This window comes from Anoplolepis gracilipes, chromosome 6 (assembly GCF_047496725.1).
Source record: "Anoplolepis gracilipes chromosome 6, ASM4749672v1, whole genome shotgun sequence".
Classification (NCBI taxonomy): domain Eukaryota; kingdom Metazoa; phylum Arthropoda; class Insecta; order Hymenoptera; family Formicidae; genus Anoplolepis; species Anoplolepis gracilipes.
The window spans coordinates 12,790,198-12,808,916 of NC_132975.1; the positions used below are offsets into that span (position 1 = coordinate 12,790,198).

Genomic DNA, 18,719 nt, shown 5'->3' on the forward strand with positions numbered 1-18,719 from the left:
TGAATGATTCATCAGAAATGTGATACGATCGAACGAGACATAATTAACGCGCGAGATTGCGACATTATCTATCACTAGATATCCGGGAGCAACGACAGTTGAATCAAAGAAATTAATTTGCAGGCAAGAACGGTATCGAAATTTTTATCAAAAATACATGTTAGCCTTTTTTTATTTGATCTTTATTTTTTAAGAAACTATATTTTTTTCATCAAGTTTCTTATATCCAATAATTTAACTCGCTGCAAACAAATGTATTTTTTTATTTTGTATAGATGTACAAGTACAGATGTACAGACATGGTTCTTGCAAGAAATAAGATTGCGATCGATAAAAGTTATATGTCGATGCACCAGTACCGTGCAATATGTAAATGTAGCTAATGTTATGCGTTTGAGTTGTCATGCGTTTGACATTTTCGCGAACTCTTGAGATTCTCGACAACAGAGAAAAGACTCCAATGAATATAGATTTGAAGCTGAGAGGATAAACGTTGGAAGTCATATAGAAATAGTTATAAGAACGATTCTGAATGGATGTACACTTGAGAATTTAATCATCTAAATATGATTCCTAATAGCACAAATTTTCGGATGAACACAAAATTAAGAACAAAATACTTTGAGAATGATAGCAACAGTATCAAGTGGTCATTTGATGCTAAGACTACTGTATCTTTGAGAATTTTATTTTATAATAACAATTTTTTCTCTTTCTCCCTCGATGTGATATCTTTTCCTCCTTTTCTTTTTTGCAATAAGAAAAAATAAAATGGGCAGTTAAAAATAACATCTATTTGAAAAAGCTTGTGTTACGTGAGAATAATTAAATGTACTTTAGTAAAATGATGATCTAATATGAAGACACGTGTACATTACATTTGAAAGCATAGTTTATTTCGAAGTTTCCATACACAATTACATGACGCCCGCGCACGTTAACTTTCATTTCCTTCTCGCGTAACTTCGAGGTTAGACAATCCGTGTGCCAGCGGCAGACATCAAAAGTGAAAGTATAAAAAGCGCCGCAGCCTCCTCTATCTTCCCTTCTCTCGAATTTTCGTGACCGAGTTCGTTCTAATAAACACTTCTTCGGAACGCACTGATCCAGAGATGTGCGTAAAAAAATGTATTACTTGTACTGTACTAAATTTTTTTAAACGTGTTTATTGCGTGTGCGTGACACTTTTCAAAACTTTACGTTACATTTATTATATATATATATATATCCTTCCGTATATATATCTATTCCGTGAGAGTTGATAGATAATATGAATAGAGCTGATATATATATCAGCTCTATTCATATTATCTATCAACTCTCACGGAATCAGACCTATTTCGTTTTTAAATATGTACAGATTTATAGTATAAATAGACATAATAAAATTTTCTTACGCCATTTACCGAGATATAGGGAATACACAAAAAATCGGCATTGTAATAATCAATATATCGATATTACGTTAGCATTTGTAAATATGAAGAATATTGCTTTTTGTAGGAAATTGTAGGCGATAAAAGAGTTTCAAGGGAGACGATACATTGTAGTGTTACACATTGCACTAGAACTGGGTTAAAAACGGTCGCGTCGAATCGCAGCTAAGTTGAGCGATTAATTGCGAACCGGTCCTTTTCAATCGGTCGGCGAGGCCGTCGCGGATAAAAGATGCTCACGCGTGTAGGATCCACGTATCCCACGGATGTATCGCGAGAAAACCGGATAGAGCCGACTATTCCGAGCGAAGGAATCAGACCACAGCCAAAGCACACGGCCCATCATTTTTAACAGTTAGTGTCTGGAGCAATTTAAATTCCCCGCCAGTCGTCGGACTTTACGGGAGTGGAAGAAAAATGGTATCTCAGTCTCTAAAATAAGAAGCTCCAGAGAGATCGATACACTGCAGTTAGTTTTCTTACTTTAAAAGCGTGATTTTTTGCGAATATAATCGGCATTTTAAAACTTGATCAATTAAAACCGAATATAATAAACAACTTTTTTATATTAAATTAAATATTAAATTACAAGAAATTTTTAATGTCTAGTCATCTGTAAAATGTATATTTAATTGCTTTGTCGGTTATTCTACATTGAAATAATTAAAAAAAAAAATAAAACGTCCAATTTTTTAAATTTACTATAAATATTTTATTTTACAGTCAAATCAAGAAATCGAAAACTTAAATGGCAAAATAACACTATAATTATATTAATAACATCTTGGGTTAATCAAACTCTTTAGGATTGTTTTTGCAAAGAGACATTTAGGGGCACAATATTGACAACGATATTTTATGTAGAAATTGCATCATTTTTTTATATCGATATTTATAAAACTACAAGCAGTTTGAGTTATAATATTTTATTGCACATTGAAATTGTCTAAGAAAACATTTCTTCTATTTTACTAGTGTCAGCATTTAAAAAATGTCAAGTATTAAAAGAATAAAATATCTTGTTTTTCGTAGTCCTTTTCTTTGTCCAGGTAAACACATGCCAAAAGAATGCGTATCTGATTCTTGCCGTTGAGAAAGAAGAGAATGTGCTTTGTGTTAACATCTTAATGTAGAACGTTTCAGAAAGGACTCAAGCCAAGGAAACAGAGATTAAAGTGCTTGCAGAGCTGTACCCTCGCTCCATTTTGCTTTGTGCATTAAAACTTTTCTTCTTTATTTCTCTCTACACATTTTTCTTTCCCTTATTAAGAATGTATATACAAAAGGTGATTGTCTTGTGAAAAAATTTTACGAAACGTTTTGCTTTAGATTCCAGTAGGCGACAGATTATAACAGCTGATCGTTTTCGCGCCTATCTCGGATCGATAGATCGTCCGTCAGAATACTTTTGCTAGACCTTCACGCTTCAATATGCGGCCTTGACACGCTTTCTCTTTCTCTCATAGTATCTGCCCTTTCGCACTTTTAAAATCGTAAAATTTCAACTCTGACATTCCTTTATGTATTTTATCGAAAATTTCGAATTAGACAATTCTTTTCATTATGATACACATGATTTGAATTTATGATTTATTTATATATATATATATATATATATATATATATATATATATATATATGTGTACTTTTTTTTAATTAATCGAGATGAATAAAACTCGAGCCTTCAAAAATCAACAAAAACGAAAATGAAAAACATGCAAATTGAATATGAATACAAAAGATAAATATTTTTGTCTCACCTTTCGCCTACATCCTACGAATTGGTCTTCATTTCTGTTTTTTTCCGCCGTAACGTTATAAATTACGATCGATCGAAGAGTTTATTCGGGTGATTTTTTTTTCTCTCGTTGATGTTTGCGTCGTTGTCGTCGCCATCGACGATAAATTGCTACGAGCCGGCTTTCGAGATGGAAAATAGCAGCGTCGAGCAATTTGGAGTTATTGCAATTCGCAATGCGAGTATTTTAGAATTTTGACGCAGTTATAGAGCTCAGTTCTCTCTCACAATATTTGACGTTGTTTATATACGCTGTGCTTTTTCGGCTTTAGATTTATTTATTTCATACAAATATCGTGTTCAATAAAAACATCAAGAAATCTTAATTGTACGCTTTACACATTGAAATAGAATTTTCCCTTTTTCTCTCTCATGTATTATAGATAATTGTTACGATAAATAATATTTATTAGATTTTATTGCATGTACATTTTTTTTAGTTTAATTTATTTCAAGCAATTATTGCATTAAATAATCAATAAATACTAAGTGTTAATTAATTTCAAATTTTAACAATAAACTAATTTTAATAGTAAATATTACTCAGTGTTGCAACTTTATAATTGTTACATATAAATTCTATTATAATTTTTTATTTGCATACTAATCGCATATATAATTAAATTGTTATTAAGAGATTATGATGTTTAATGTAATATTGAAACTCATCAATTTTATTAGAATAAGAGTTAATTTTCAAAGCAAATCTATTTGGATACTTTATCTTTTCTAACATCAAAGTATGTTAATATTTTGCTTTGTAAAAATTACTTATGGAAATACATACCTCTTATGTGTAAGTATGTACATGTCTCTCATATATGAATGCAGGAAATGAACAAAATCTTTTTCGACGAGAATAGTTATTCGAAACAGAATGACATTTAGTTTTTTATTTTGTCCTCGTGTGGAATAATTTTGTTTTCTTTCGCGAGCGTAGTAATTTCAACATAGTCGTTAAGATAAAACAGTGTCTCGTAATCAGCAGAATTTATTCATGGAATTAAACACACGACAGAGATGCAAAGCTCGCTCTCGGACTGCAATCGTCGATGTTTACTGTGTAAATGATTACTCTATCGTTGCAAGTATTTACCAAATACGTAGTACATATTTTATCACTGCCATCTTCTGCGTATTGATTACTGCGTAATGAAATGCTTTTTTTTCTTTTTTTTTTTTTTTTGTTTTTTCATTTAAAAAATCGCGAAATTTGGTGCGAATAAGAATTGACGTTGACTTGTTCCTTGCGTGAAAATCGCTGCGTACAAAATGCAAGGAAAAAAAATCGCGATTTGAAAAATGTCCACAAAGTGTCAGAAACACTCGGTGCACCGCGAACAAAAATTTAAGCTATCCCGCGGCTGTAACTGGAGGTTACAGACAATTACATGTGGAATTCTCGTTTCACCAACACACACGCGAAAAGTCGACGAAACACGTCATCGCGTCATACCAGCAGTGAACGGGTCAACCTCTTACTATATACAGTGTGCAATATACAGGGTGCTCCGCAGGCGCCTTTCACTCTCTTTTTCTCTCGCTTCTTTCTTTCTAATTTATCGATTACAGTTTCTTCCCACGAATATAATTCTATATAAATTATTAATTAAATTTTTTAATTAGGAGTTAATTAGAATTTTAATAAATTAGAAACTTTTTAATCTTTGCCCGTTAATATCTCTGAATAACTAATTAAATATCTCTGAATAACTTTATATCAATTTATAAAATTCTGTTGACGTAAAGTCTATTTAAAAGTGCTTTTCTTTTCATTTACTTTTTTCCTCCGCGTTCTGTTCTATGTGATTCTCCTCACGAAAAATATTATTCTGGCAAAAAATGAGAAATCACGCCGATATGCCATTAGGGGAGGGTTAAAACATGTTTAAGTGACACGTGATGTGGATAGAAATATAATAACACATCTCGTTTCTCTCTCTTTCTCTTTCGATTCCAAATAGAAAACGGCAAGTAGCGTTCATTCGACGCGACGCGACGCGACGCCAGATGGCCGATATATCGACAGAAGTGTCGATTTAATTCCCATCGTTATTCTTTATCTAGTACCACCTCGGCAGATAAGCGCGTTCGATATGTCCGAGATTTATCCCTTCGTGAGTTTCTTTTTTGTCGTAACAAACGATCGTTAAAAGTAATAAACCGACACGCGCGCGATCCCGCGCGCGTAGTCGGACGCGAATTTATCGCCGGAAATGGCCTCCACATTTCCCAAGTCCTTGGTTAAGCTTTTATCATTTGGGCCACGCACGCCGAAGAGAGAAAACACGCGCCTATTGTTTGACACGCAACGTTGTTGTAGAGGATTACATTATTATTCTTTAACAAAAATCGTAGTTGCAAGGTTAAACGGTGTGAATATCATTAGAATATAATTTTGTCACGATAAATATATTAACGCACATATATAATCAGTGCAATTATATAAATCAATGTAATTGATTAATATATATTAATATGTTTGCTTTTTATTTTATAATTTTTTTTTTTTTTTTTTTTTTTTAATTTTGCTTTAAATCCGAGATCGACGAAATCGAATGCAGCAGAACCGATAATAATGACAGAGTAATATACATAACAAAATAATATACACGATTTTTTTATCGTAGAATGTGTTGTAAAAATATAGAGTTTAATTATTGCAGTTGATTATTTTCAATGAGGCAACAAGTTACGAGAATATCAGGAGACTTAAAATTCGAGTTAGCACGAGATTAATAGTCTCAAAGGCAAAATACAAAAAAAGCCGTATATCTCACGAAAATATCTTTTACCAGTCTCTAGCGAGACGTCGGGATATATCCTTATGACACGGGCGTCATGAGATTGGAATTTAAATCGCCGAACGAGCGCCTCGACGAGAGATTTCGTGTCGCAGAGCCGCGAATGTGTGCCGACTCATTAATGCGGAAGGTCGTAGACGAATAGATATCTCGTTTTAGCATTCAGAGGATGTTCTCACGTTTCCGGTTAACCAAAAGTGACAACCATCAAATGGGCCTTCCTCGAATGGGGTGGCTCTTTCCTTTTCTCTCAGCCTCTTTCGTTCTCTCTGTCTCGCTTTGCCATTCAAATCTTCGCACGATTGATCGAAAACACACACGGTCGCGTCATCGAGAACTCGTCCAAGTTTGTACAATTGCAATTTCAGCTTCCGCGAACGCGATTATATTAGAGTTTCATCTTACGCTTACGTGTTCTTAGGAACAATATGTGTTTAGTAAGCATTTAACCTTTAAATGTATTCTATATTAGTATGAAAAGGATATTACAAAACAATCAGAGAGTTATTTTAAGTAAAAATCAACCTCCGTATTCTGTATTATAGTTACTTTTGTACGTATTATTTTCCAGCTCTCTTTTCGTACTAATTATCTATATAAAATTAATTATTTTATTATCAATCGATAAAATAAAGTGCTTAAGGACTCAACTACAGCGTTATGGAAATTACATCTTAACAGAAATTTAATTTAACTTTATTGTCGGGAAATTCAATATTGAAAATTAAAAGTTCTAGAAATGATCGCGTATATGTGCCAATCAATTGTCATTAAAGGGAAAAAGTTGATTCTACGACAATAACTGTCGTTAAAATGTGCGACAAGCATGTCCGCTGACGACTTACGAATAAGATATCAAATTATAAAGCTTGATCGGCACCCTTTTGACCTTGCAGAGTAATAAGACTCAATCAACTCTCGCGATGGAGTTCAATGCGGATTTCGACGAACCCGCTCTGCCGAATCCTCGGTAACCACTCGACGATCCAATCTCTACAGTTTGCCCCTGGTTTGCGCTGCTCGAGCTGCCGTCCTTAATCGAATCCCGACCGACGCTGATGCTCGCAGCCCGTAATCTCCCTGATGGGGTTTGCGCGGCAACGCGTAAACGCTCGCTCGAGCATCCGTCGAGCGCGGGATATATTCGCGCTCGAGTATAGTCAGAGTTAGACCACTTCACATCGTTATATATGTACATGCGAATATGTATGTATATTCGGTCGCTCGTAAACGCCTGCTTGGAACGCCTAACTCTCGGTCTGATAATCGCTGATAGCTTCGTTATCTCAAAGAGAACGTTGCGAGATCAAAATGCGTGTGAAGTGATCCTCGGCGAAGGTATTTATAAAAAAAATTTCGACCAAGTGGCAGAGTGACGTAAAACCGTTTCCGTCTCACAACTTGACGACTCATTTTATCTTGGATATTTCGTGTGACGGCGATTTTATATGTACATAATTAAATAATTATTAATATAATTATTAAATAATATATATATATATATAATTTTGCTTATATACAATATACATATATACATACACATATACATATATATATATATATATAGGTGTGATTAAAATTCTCTGCATTATATTTTATTTTTTTATTTAAATTTTTATGTAACACGCCTTGTTATAACTTCCTTTGTTCAGATTTTTTTTTTCCAGCGCGAGTCAACTTTTGACATTTTTTAATCTCACCAGAAACACGCCGTATTAAATTGATTGATGCAGGCTAAACCTTGGGTGAGGATATAAATGTAAAAGTTATTAGGTATCCGAATTGGTTTGGCGTGATTTTTATACCGCCTAACTTTCTGTAAGTGAAATCTTTATTAATAATATTTTGTTCGACTTTTATTCATCGATTTTAAACAAATTTAAAACATGGTACGATATATTGTTGCAACGAAATATAAAAGTTACGCATTAAAATGAGCTGGTCTATATTCGTGTAAAGTTTTAAATTGTTTTTGAATCGAGTTACTAAATTTCTCATACTCATATTTGTTTTCTTTTTTAGTTCAAAAACAGTTTACATTTTATCCAGATCGATCGGGTTGAATATGATTCACTGCTTGTGGAGCGTGAGAAACCGGAAAATAAAGATCATGGTACACGAACGATTCTTTCCAATGATTTTTAATTTGTAGCCATATATACATACACATTCGCGTGAGTAAAGACACTCATTACTTGAAAGTGACAGCAACACCTGTCATTCTTTCTTCTTTTTTTTTTTTTTTTCTTCTTTTTTTTCGGAACCTGAGACAAGAAGCAAAGTAACGGTACTCTCGTCGAAGCCACTTCCGCTTCATCGACATCAGTTGCAAATTTCTTTCTTGTGACCTAACGCAGAAAAAGTCTATAAGAAGCTTTGCATAAAAATCATGTTGATATCTCTGTTCTGCATAAAACATTTCTCTTTGCCATCGCAAAAGTAAATGAAAAAAATGATAGTTTTGAATTGTTTTCCCGGAGAAATGGACTTTACTATAAGATTATAATTATATATATATAATCTTCTATCTATCTATCTATCTATTCTATTCTATCTATCATCTTGTGTCCATTTTTTCTTAGATATGAAATAAAAAGGGCTGATATCGAATGGCACTGTAAATTTCAATCTTTGAGCGAGTGTTATCGTCGAATATACCTCTTTCATCTAATTAAGAGCACAATTTCGTTCTGCATTGAAAATTATACGGTCCTTTTTTATTGCATTTTTATTCGTCTTGTTTAATGTTCCAGTCATAAAGATTCTATCATTCTCTCTTTCTCTTTCTTTCTCTACTCTTTCATCTTGGTTTATTCAAGCAATGACACAATTTCAAATTGAGTTCGTGCCGGGCCATCTGAATAATACGTAGTATCACAACGTGCGGGAAATCAGAGACACTGTCGATTTACACTGCCAGAATACGCGAAGCAAACACACGCATTTCTCGTGCATGAATATTCCTTGGTCGTGGTTATCGTTCGGCGGCTGTCCTATCGAAGAAAAGTCTCCGGCGCGATAAGAGCACCGCGAAACCGATGACGGAAAGATGCAGGGCGTAGGGAGGGAGGCGAATGGAGACAGAGAGAAAGAGGGTGAAAGGGCGCTCACCGTCGTCGAGGTAGGTCAAGAGGTCACTGACTTCGTGAGAATTTTCGCGCGAATGGAACGCAATACGAATCGAGATCGCGCTGTCGCCTCAAAGAACATGATCGAGTACATGATCGAGTTTGACATCATTCAATATCTCTAATGTGCTGAACGTTTTAGAATTCTAGTATAGGTATATCTATCTACTTTACCTGAATCATAATTTATACAGACATGAATGAAATATTTATTCTAGTCAAAAGTTGTTTTCAAATACATATATGCACGTTTTTTTTTCCGATTATACAAAATTCCTGAAGTGAAATCGGTTTAATTAAATCAAATAAACGTTCATTCCCTTTTACTGCTATTTGATTACATCTAAGCAGATCGATCGGAGGTGATTCTGATGATTATGGAAAATTATATTTTCTGTACAAATGCATTTTTCAACGCGTAATTTATATTCAAAATATTGGAGTGAATGTCAAATGTGCTTCCCGAGAAAATATTGACACATGCAGTTATCGCATTATTACTATCAAATCGCATAAACAGAAGCTTTCGATGGATCGGGACAGGTTTATTAAATCAAACGACGGGGGTAATACACTCGCCGCATTAATATCTAACGAAATGATGAAAATGATGACACGAAGGTCGATGGTGCGCTTTAGTCATCGCCCAGCAAAAAACAAACCCCCTTCCACGTTCGCCATGTATTATTCAGTGAACACAATTTTACGTATCAACTCGCGCGTAACACCGGCTAACGCGATCGATCAGGTAGCGGGGTTTTTGCCGCTCGATTTTCGAACAACGTAAAACCGACGAGCACACGCACGCACACAGGCACCGAGACAGGTTTGCCAAACAATTTGTAGCGGCACGTGGAATATTCATACGGTATCGGTTTGACGATGCGGAACGAGAAAATCAGATCCTGCCTGATCGATACAACTTTTAATTAGCTCATAATAATAATGACTGATCGTCCGTTAATATCGCTCGTTTATGCTTAATGCACGGTTGCTGTCGAATGTTGCATCATTGCGCGCGATCTATTTTTCGTTCGAAGGTGTAATCCGCATATTACATGTTGACATGAAGCGTTAATTGAATCGGGAGAAGGAAAGAAAGAGAGGCATAATATATTCTCGATATAGCTGTGTTGGTTATAAATTTTCGTAGCATCGAAATATTAATTTTGGGAGAGAGAGAGAGAGAGAGAGAGAGAGAAGAGAAACAGGGGGTATTGCATGAATGTAAATTTTGAAATTTACAAACTGTCAGTAAAATATGTAGCATATGATTTACGTAATCAGCGTTCCCAGGCTTGTCAAGTCGTCGTTTCAACGAGGAAGTATATATCCATAAATTTCGCATTACGACATACGCCGAATTAAGACGAGCACATATTTCTCGAGAAGAAACAAAGTACTTGCTGAATCATAACGACGAACTAAGAGATTTATCCGATTTATATTCAGCGATTAATTTTGCGAGATTCAACCGTACATCCGCATCGAAAGTTTTCATAATTTTAATTTCAAATTTAAGAGCAATTATAAATTGCATTCATAAAACGTGAAATAGCATATTTTAGACAGCAAACAATTTTTTTAGAAACAGGCAAATTAAGATAAAAAAATTAAATGGATAATTAGATTATTTTTCTCGGATTTTCGATTTGTATCGATGTTGCACTAAAAAAAAAAATCAGTTGTTTTAATTCATATCTTTATATTTTTATCGCGTCGATTTTTTTTTTAAATCTTTTTAGCAAGATTACGACAATTTCGTTTCTATTCTCGTCGTTTGCACACCTGCGGATTTCACGGTGGCGCGTCCTTGGCTCACTTCCAGACTGTCGTTACTGAATTCCCCATCGAACGATTGTGATGCGCGATTCGTTGTTTTACGACTGCGACTGCAATGTCCCTCTCTTACGCCAGGTGCGTCGGGTAAATTGATGGTGATTAACTTACGCAACGCGTCCCCTCGTTTCCGCGCCCTTCCAAAGTTCCGACTCCGTCGTTACACTTTCCATCATCGTTACGATCGACGCAGACTACATTCCATTTTATGTACGGAAAAAATAATAAAACGCTCTTAAGTACGCAAAGGAACGAATAAAAAATTTGATGATGAAATTGTATCCATAATGTTTATTTTGTACACATTTTTAAAAATTTTTATTTACATATCACAGGAGATTGTGTTTTTATATCTTCGTTGATGTTGGCAATGTATAGGGATGAAAAACATGCGGCAGAAAATGCAGGCATATTACTAAAATTTACCAAAAGAACGGAAGCAACGAGGAAGGCTCTCGCGCATTAAAACTCCCGATAGATTGTTTCATATTCGCCGATTGTTTGTATAAATGAGAACATCAATGGGAAGGGCTGGAAAGGGGGGAAAATTTTACACGACTACGTCGTCGTATTTCTGCGCTGTGTGACTTCGCTTAATATCCACGTCGCGAACGCGTATCGACCGTTGTGAGTTCTCGTGTGGTTTTGTTTGCGCGACCGCGTATGCCGCACGGGTGTCGGTTTCGCCGGAAGTTTCGCTTCGTTGCGTGTTTCCGGCTATCTGTTAAGATCGGACAATGGTATTGCGCGATGCAAACATTTGGTTTTTCTCTGCCGCGTCTCCCCTGCTTTCTTTTACTTCACGCGCATACGTTTAAATCAGACGTCATTATCGTTGCGAAAAAGATAGACGATGAAATTAGTAAAGATTGCACGTGCGATCGTTTTAAGATATTTAAAATCATTTTTTTAATCACATTAATACATTTAATATTCTCTTGAACATAATTGTGTGAATAGTAATTGATAAATATTATATTTATGCATATAATTATATAATTATACATAATATTTTATTATTATTTCTAATTAATTCACTTTTTATTCTAATATACACTATTTACTATTTTGTACATCATTATATTATATATTTATATCATAGAATGTAATATTTTTATATTTGTCACATTTTTATCAATTTGATAATTTTATTACAAAAAACATTACAATTGATTCCAATCTTTATTTTGATTAATATATTTACGCACACATACAAGTCATTATACTTTTTCTATTCAAATTCTCGATATTTAACGAAATATATATATATATATATATATATATATATATATATATATCATATATAAATACATTTAACTGTTTTATCGTCGTTATTAATTTATATTTAATTACTATATACTGTTTCCTCTTGCAATTAAGGGTTCTAATTCTTTTTTCTGTACAATTTTTAATATATTTCAGATATACTCCAGAGAATCAGAAATTTTTTCGATCATATATATATATATATATATATATATATATATATATGCGATAGCTTTGCTGCGAATTAATTTACAGTTTTGCATCAGATTTCTTTTGTCGTGACTTTTTTTCAGGCGAGAACTAAATTTTTCGCAGAAAAATCTCCAATGCTATCGATTCGCTTCTCTCCTGGTTTTTTTGATAGTCAAAAAATAGCGTATTTTACGAGAAAATTCCACGAATCCATTTTACGCATTCTTTTCGGACGTTATAGATTCTACCGTCAATGTAATATCGATTTTGTCACGAATATCGATTTTTGACCATCTTTGATCTTTCGTCTTTGCGGTATCTATTGTGAAATATTTTTGGCATACACTAACTAAAAAATATAATCTCCTTTGGATAAAAAATTTCTGTAGGTGATGTCGGCATTCATCTTTTGAAATCGAGCGATTTCTTTATTTGATTATTCATAAATATGTAAAATATGACAATAAATTTTTATATTACTGTCAGGAATATTTTATTATTTTATGGTTATTATCTCAAAGATTTTATTATTTTATATTAAATTTTGTTTTAATTTTGACAAAGTTATAAATTTTATGTTATAATAAAGAAGAGAGAGACTACTAAATTAACTCTATTATATATTATTATATTTTCTAAAAATAATGACATGAATAAAAGCACAAAATACAATAATACTCTTTGCATAAAAAAATGTAATAAAACAATACTGCGATTGTTTTGCATACAAATATAATACAATAGAAGATTGATTTATATTATAAAAGATTAATTATTGGATGTTTTGTCATCTATGCTCTGGCATGCGCATGCACTTATATTAAACGAAATTTTCTTTCTCTTTTCAGGTGAGTATTGTAATGTCCCGACAGAGTACCGTGAAGACGTCATAAATTTTGCAAGTACTCACGCCACGAGATTACGAGCATTATATCTTCAGGGTAACGTATAGGCTTTTACGCTACTTGTCAGTGCGAGCTCGCTCTTTACGACTTTGCATCACAATCTCAAAGAATGCGCTACAATTTCGCAGAGCAACCTGAGAAAACTCTATAAACACCATTCCCGTTCTGTACAATGTAATAATGTTTATATCGCGAGAGAGACATCTCTTATATTTTAAAGAAAGTTATTCCAACAATGTCATTTCTAGCAAGTCAATATCTTGTTTCGCTTTACGCTGAATATAACGTGCAATCGTGAGAAATCTTTCAATAAGGGGGAAAGGAAAATTAAGAGAGAAAAGAGCAAAGAGCAAAGGGAGGGAAGATCACGTGTCGCAACGATTATCGCAGTTGATATGAGAAAATAGTCGTTTGTTTATTTATTCATTGTCGTTATGAGATTACAATGTGCAAATAAATAAAAACTAATTACAGCCGTCAACTTTTGTCGTCGTGCTGACGCGCATTTCGCTTCTAATATGATTAAACTTGCACGCAATTTGCGTCGGTACACAATGACGCATTGTTTCGCATACCGAACGCGTGGTGAGAGTTTTTGCATATTTTCTTTATAAAAGAGGCGTCTGATCGGCGAATGTCGAACGAGGTTCGAAGAATTCTGCGATACGAAGATAGATCACCCATCTTTCTACGAAGTTAGCATCCTATTTTCAGAATTTTCGATATAATCGATAAAGCTTAATTTCTGGATATGAAAAGACTAATTCTAACGATTAAAGGTAAAAACAGGAATATGTTTTTAGAATGCATTTTGAACAAAAAAACAAAATAAATTTAATTTTTATAAATTGATGAAAACATTAAATATAATTAAATTTATTTGATTTATTATATCGCAAGAAATAAATCTTTATTATATATATTATTCAAATATAAAATAATAAAAATAATTAGACTAAAAAGATTAATTTAAATATTGTAACAATATATTAGAAAGGAAAAAATGAAGTTAAACAACTTCAAGCTCTCTTAAAGTATGATATTAAAAGTTTTCCTTTGCTTATTTGTTTGAGGAAATAAGGAAGAGAAACAAAATTAAGAATCAATAATAAATATAATATTAAAAGATAATAAAATATTATATTTAGAGATTTAAGTTAATTTTGAAGGAAATAAAATATTATAAAAGATTTTAAAAGAAGAAAAGAGAATTATGAAAGAATTTTAAAATATTGGAACAGGAAAAGAGAATAGAAAAAGAGAAAAATAATTAAATATAAATATATGTACATATAAAACAATAGATTATATGAAATTAAAAATTTTATTAAATTTAAGGTTAACAAAATTTATTTAAATAAGTTTAGAAATAAAATAACATTTTGTTTTTAAAAGAAAATGTAGATTTTAAGATAAAAATGTAGAAAAATGACAAAAACAATTTAATACCAAAAAAAAAAAAAATGAAAACTTTCTGATGATAATTAAAAATAAAAATAGATTTAATTATAAGAAATATAGAAGGCGTATCAAATAAATGATGCGCGAAAATTAAAAAAAGAAAGAAAAGTTAAATTGAAAAGAGACAAAAAAAATAGTCAAGCTGAAAAGAGATAAATACACTTTTGAGATGTTGCTTTTTTTTCTTTATTTTGACGTAGGAATTGCTGACAGAAAGAAAACATAAGATATGCGCAGTCCATATTTCCTATGTTTATGGATTTAATAAAAGAAAAATGTACTTATTCTTATTACAAATATATGATGAAGGTATGTTCAGGTGGCTGTAGCTTGCGAGAAAGATTTTATAATCGCAACAGGCCATCTTTGTAAATTCCAATCTCCTGTCTCTCTCTCTCTCTCTCTCCCTGAGGCCGTATCTACGCGTTATAAAGGGCAATTAATCTCGCGATTAATATCAGACGTTATTCACCGCAGGGGTTATCTAAGAGGTTACACTTTAGGAAGGTAACGCCGTTAGATGTCTAACAAGCGTCTTCGGTATGATGTGGCATCTACGGGAATATATATGTTAATGAATCTGTTGGCGAAATACTGTAATCCCGCGCGCGATGAGGCCTTGGGTAATTTATTCGAGGAACATGTTACAAGTTCTACGAATGGACGGGTACACATGACGATTGAACGTTTAGAGTGAGTCGTCAATTCAATGCGTATCGAATTGAAGATTTTACGGCGACTCGGTATACATTCAAGTATTTCCGTGATATAAAGACTGAATCATGCTCGAATCAAATCGATACTGAATTTATCAAAGAAGTCATAGATGAGGCAAGCCGCGATGCTTCCACTCTATGCATAAACAAACTACAGCATTGCGTATGGTTAGAATCAAGCTTCTCTCGCGTAACTTCCGAAATCTAAATAAATCTACGATTGATTGGCTAGAAATCTATCGCGTAGTACATATTTCTAAGACTCACGCAATGGTACCGTCGTGTGTAGGTATCATCATTTATTATTCGAGAATCGCGTTATACTCGACTCGTATGACTCACGCGATCCCTCGGCGCGATTTGCAGGCCGGCGATAATTCATTCCGCTGTGCTGCGAGTTGCAAGGTGTACGTACCTCCCGCCGGATACTCCTCTCGGAGGCATATAAATACGTAAATCGCCGCGTGCTGCCTGCAGTATTTCCGGATTAATCTCGCGCTCGCCGTTAATACGTGCTTAGGATACTGCGGCCCGCGGCTGCTCCTCATGCAAATTATAGCGCAGAAAGGCGAACGGAAGAGTTGTATGATACGCCCTGAAGACGAAAAATTCGTAGCTTCTTCCTTTCTTCCTAAATTATGCTCTCTGGCATGCATGTTGAGGAGTGCTTGCTTCTTGTGCCCATCTTGTTGATTTCCTCTTTACAAATGGTAGATGTTTTATTTATGTTGCTTCAAGATTATTATGTATATAATATTTTACATAGTCACTTTTCAACATTTTTTATTATATATACATATACATTCGAATTTAGCGAAATTATGATTCCATTAATGATATTTTTAATCGAATGAAGAAGATAACTAGATGGAAGAGAAAATTGGCGCGTAGGTCTCGGTAAATTTTCCCATTAGGGTTTTTACGATCAAAGGATTTGTAGGCGTTCGGGAATAAAGAAAATCGAAGGTCGCGCAAAGGGAGACGAATATATCTCCGGACGGTTGGCGTGTATACGGGGAAAAGCAGCACCTACGCGATACGTGCCGACATTCTAAAAATACGGGCTTATTTTAGCGAGAAGAGAGGGATGTGTGTACCCGTGTGAGAGGACGTTACACGGCTAAGTGCTATACGGGCAGGTTTAAAACCACAGCAGAGAGGAAGGTCACAGTGCGAGTTGCGCGCAAAAAAGCGCGAACGCAATATCGCGTTATTCAAATATGCATTTTATGCGAATTTAAAAAAAGAAAATGCACGATAGGATCGCGTGTACCGTACGTATATACAGATACCTCGTCGCAAGTTTATCGCACGCAACAAACCTCCGCGCACCCTTCTATATTATTTGACGCATTTTCCTGTCTTTGGTAAACGTATAATTAAATTTATTTCATCAATTACTGTGACTTTAATTACGAAACTCGACGCTTTTTTTCGAACTGAATTTTACATCTGCGCAAAATAAATTGGGAAAAAGCTTACGTTCGAGGAGAACAAAGAACTGCGAAAGCGAAAAAGTCGCGACCATCTTTTTGAGTCTCGCAACGATATCGATCGTGCGGAAGGTCGCGTGCGTGCACGATTCTCTTGTCCCCGTCTGTCAGCGCGTGCGGCGCCGGACGTCGGGTGCCGCTTTTCTCCCCGACGCTGAAGAAAGAAACGAGAAAGGAGCGGATGCGTCGCGTCGCAGTGTTTAATTATTTCTACCACGGCCCAGACGTGTGTGAGCAAAAAATAAAATTTTTCCCGACAAAGCACATGACTGCGTTCTCTGTAATAAAGGTCGATAGGTCGAGAGGAAATTTTCTCTTCAACATAATTACATTTTCGATAAAAGGAGAAAGAGATATGTGCAGCTTTAATTAAAAAAAAAAAAAAAAAAAAAAAAAAACAGTTATTTTAAGTCGAAAGCAACTTTGACAGTTTCATTTATTTACTCATTTATTGACATTTTATAAGTATTTTATTTTATCAGCTTATATTACACAGCTCGCGTTATATAAATAAATTATTTATAATATATTTTAAGTGCTCTATATATATATATATACAATATGGAATTTTTTTACTAGAGAAAAAAATATTTATTCCTCAATTTTCGATAGATCTAGGTTTTTTTGCACACGAAGCTCGCAAAGAACTTTATAAAAGTACTGCAACTGTTCTTATCCAATTTTCGATCGTCGGAATCTTGCGCCGTTAACGGACGCTGATCTCGTTTCCGGCTGTTCGGCTTTCTCACCAATCGGTGCGCCAAGCTAATTTTAGCCTCTATCGATTCCCACCTGGTAGAATTCGGGCTGGCCTTTCATCCGCGAGCGCGATAGATGATACCGTGTTTAATAATTTCGGCGAATAAATAATGTATCCGTCACGGAAGGATGGAAAAACATTGATTGCATTATAAGTATCTTGTTTTCTTAAAACTTTCTTCCGCTAATAATATTTTTATTGAATATTTATGCGAGTTTGGAACCTTAGAATATATATTGGATCTTGAAGATCCATGATAACATCCCAAAGTCTTCAAGTCTCGGAATCTTGGGACCTTGAAACTTTGACGTGAATCGACGGCAAGTTGGTACTATGAGACTTCGAAACCTTATAGAAGCTTGAAGCTTCAATAGATTTAAAGGTTACAACACTTTGTGTGTCGAAACCTTGTAACAGTAACTACTCGTGGGTGATTGTGAAAATTTCGACATTTTATATGCACGTGATGACAAAAAGCGGAAATCTTTCCGAGAAAAAAATTAATTTGAATCGCACTAATCTTTCCATAAACGTATCCATAAATCATATTTATCGTAGTTTATTCGGAACATAAAGCAGTGCGTAAATATTTCAGCGCCACTGGGATTTTAACAATATTACATGTATTTCTACAACGGATTGATAGCATTTAATAGGCGCCTGTGTAAAAGACGTGTCTGTTGCAGTAACGTCATTTTCACGGTGAAAACCGTCTCGTCGACCGAGCAATATGGGACGTTGCGTTATGCCGCAAATAAGCGAGAGAGCCGGACTCCCGTTTAACATTATAAATATCGGCCATACGTACCCGATATGTATATCGATCGATGTCTCTGACACAACGTGCGTCGTTGTAAACAACCTCACCGCAGTGAAACAAGTCAGAAATAATTTCCGTTCTTTTCACGACGCTTTAGAAAG

At 34.3% G+C, this 18,719-nt stretch overlaps 1 protein-coding gene across 6 annotated transcripts in view; it reads left to right on the top strand.

Annotated features, from left to right (window-relative positions):
- Window positions 1-18,719, top strand: part of Brat (tripartite motif-containing protein brain tumor) — a 104,265-nt gene that overhangs the window by 48,109 nt on the left and 37,437 nt on the right. For 2 of the 6 annotated variants that reach the window (XM_072894495.1, XM_072894498.1), the window contains one exon: window positions 13,312-13,404. The exons of the other annotated variants lie outside the window; for them this stretch is intronic. The gene's annotated coding sequence lies outside the window, so the exon portion shown is untranslated. The remainder of the gene's footprint in view (window positions 1-13,311; window positions 13,405-18,719) is intronic. 6 annotated transcript variants of the gene reach the window in all.